We start from the raw sequence: 3061 nt of genomic DNA, 5'->3' as shown, positions 1-3061 counted from the left end.
TGTGTGTATACACAAGTTTAAAATCGCCGATCATTGACAACTGCCAACACCCAGTGGACACAGTTTTGATATAGGCAGCGATTGTATATAAACAGTTTAAAACTTTGAAACTTCTTACACCATTATAAAATTTAAAATCGAGTTAGATTATCAATTAAGAACGATGAATTCTTGAAACGTATAGCTAACAACATCAAGTATTTTGAGACTTGCTTTTTACGTATTGGGTATAGGCCTACCATATCAAGGTGAAGCCATATCGATAGAGAAGCTCTTACCTTCTATCACCTCATACAACTTGACAAAACTATGTCAACTTGGTGTAGCTACACCACTTACTAAGTCTGTATATTGATACATGATTTTATCATACTTATTACACCATGATAAGAGTATTTAAATATATTTTGTTCTTGGGTGACCGTTTAGGCCCCGGGACCTCTTGTTGATATTAGTTAATTTTCCTTACAACAGGTTCTTGACAACACTTTCTGTCAGAATGTCTAAGTCCGGTTCCAGGGTTACGTTACACTCGGACCAAACAAGACAAATGTTTAGATACGGTGTAAGACGTGGAATATATATACATATATACGAGATTATAATATTATTTTTGATTTTTATATTTTGAAGCAGACCAAGAAATGCACAGGCTATCAAAGCATTTACATTATGTAATCAATATTTCAGCGTCTCGTCAAACACACCTGTGTAAATAGTTTCGTTAGTATTGTATGCATATTTTATGGTGTATGCAGGTATTCAATGTTATTGTTGGCCTACCTGTAGGGTCATTGACAAACCTTATCTCATCCAATCTTTCTATAAGTTATTGTCGGATTTTTTTCATTCACAATATGGATAAATACATCACACTAGGATAGTATGGGTTTTCCTTCTAAACTTGGTCGGAAACTACGTGGGTTTCTCGCTGAAAATTAAACAATTTTGTTCCATTAATATGTATCGGCAAAAACAAAACAAAGGTTTATTAGAAAAGTGATAGTTGGTAAGAATATTGACGTTAGATTAATTGCCTCGACAACTACTAGGTAAAAGATATCTGTAAATAATGTAGTTTCATATGTTACACTCATCTTTATTGATTAGAGGTTATTTTTTCATAACCTGAAAGAATTGTGCATCGGGTATTAGACGTCAAATATGAAGACCGTTCTTTCATTGGCCAAATTAAACTATTTGCTAAACTACAATGATCCAAAACTGACTTTGTTTATTGTAATAATAAGAATACGCACGAAAATGTGCAATTGGTATCTCTCTGGGTTATTATTACAATAATATTACACGTATAAGCATTATTCGCAATTTCTTTCGTACAGTGGCTGGGAGCGGATATGAAATAAATAAGATTATTGCGTGGGAAGGAAATAACAATGTTTCACCTTTTACTATTTCAAAAATTGCAGTCTGCAATTATGCCAAATCAAAATTCTTTGTAATCAGTCATTTAGGCGCTTTTGTGTCTATCATCATTCAGGGACGTAGTCAGTGTTGAAACAACGTGGATAAAATGTTATTCCCTGCCGAACCCCCTCCAAAGGAACTTATTCCGGAACAGTTCAAACAATCCAGGAAACATGATCAAATTACTATGACTCAGCTTTTGAGATATTTTACAATGAGGCAGCTTAAAATCCAAATAGATACTGAAAATCATAATTTCCGTCCCTGAATTTCTGGACACTTTTAGTATTGTGGGTGTTTTCAGAATATGATTTAAAGCCACACTATACGTAACTATCAACAAAAACTCAAGTTAGATTCTTACCCGATATTGTTAGTATTTGTAGATGTAGTTGAAATTAAGTTATATCAAAGAATATTTAAAATGATTTATTAATAACCTTGGTACAGCAGTTGTTGAAAGTCGATACTTGTAAACATGCCTTCATTTTAAACTGGTCGCCATTGAAGTTACGATTATTGCCAAACGGAAGTCGGAAAGTTCATGACCCGTTCTCGGAATAGTTCGGACAGACGTTACGTAGTTCCAGTAGTCACATGACGTTCTCTGCAACGACGTTATAATGTCGGCTTACTTCGGCTTGTTTGACTAAGTGGGACCCACCTAGCGATGTTCAATATTTATTTGATTTTTATCAAAAGTTTCCGAATCATTGTCACTCATCTTGACTTCGGTTTAGTCCTATCTCTGCATTATTTTTAACAGGATTTGTTTTTTACCATTCTTCTAAATCATTAAAAATATAAGATAAATAAGGATAGTGGGGCTTTAAGTCGTGCCTATAATCATTTGTAAAGAAATAAATGTTCATATAATACAAGTATTGTACAATATTTAGCAAAAGTGATGATAAATACGGTGATATTTTAAAATAGTCTATACATTACATATTTACCCTTCCTTCTCTCTCCCATTGCACTCTCGCCATCATTCCCCGACACCAGCTCAACAAAAACAATCGTTGGTAGGTGTATCCTATGAGAATTAAGTCACCATGCATATGAGGGAGTTCAGATCCATCTACCAACGAAAGAACTAGTCCGCTAAACCTGCCTATACTATTAGTCTTTTTTAATTTTTTCTTTTTTTTGATTAAGCAAAAAAAAATTAAAAAAAAAAAACTAATAATATAGGCAGGTTTAGCGGACTACGAAAGAACCAGACAATCGTAGATGAAAGTGTAGTATTAGTACACTGTAACACACTCTATATTTGCATCAGGACAAGCATACTAGAGGGCCAATCAGGGTTTAGGGGAGCTTTGATTACACATTGGTACATTATGCACCCGTGTTTGATAGAAGAATAACAACACACCACCAGATTTTAACTGCATTATATATAGCAACTAAAATCGATCTTTATAAATAATAATATTTTTAATACATATACATTTACATCTCTGTCCAAACTTAACGTTTAACTATTTAACAAAACACCTTGAAGTAAGTTCAGAACATTCATAAATTAACTTCGATTTATATTGTCACCTACAAAGTAGAGTTCGGATTTTTTCCGTTTGATATTTTTCTCTTAGAAGGCAATCCCGGTAACTCTGATTCTATTATACCG

Source organism: Argopecten irradians, chromosome 3, assembly GCF_041381155.1.
Source record: "Argopecten irradians isolate NY chromosome 3, Ai_NY, whole genome shotgun sequence".
NCBI classification, from domain to species: Eukaryota; Metazoa; Mollusca; class Bivalvia; order Pectinida; family Pectinidae; genus Argopecten; species Argopecten irradians.
The sequence above is the reverse complement of the archived record's forward strand: the minus strand, read 5'-3'. Positions refer to the sequence as shown.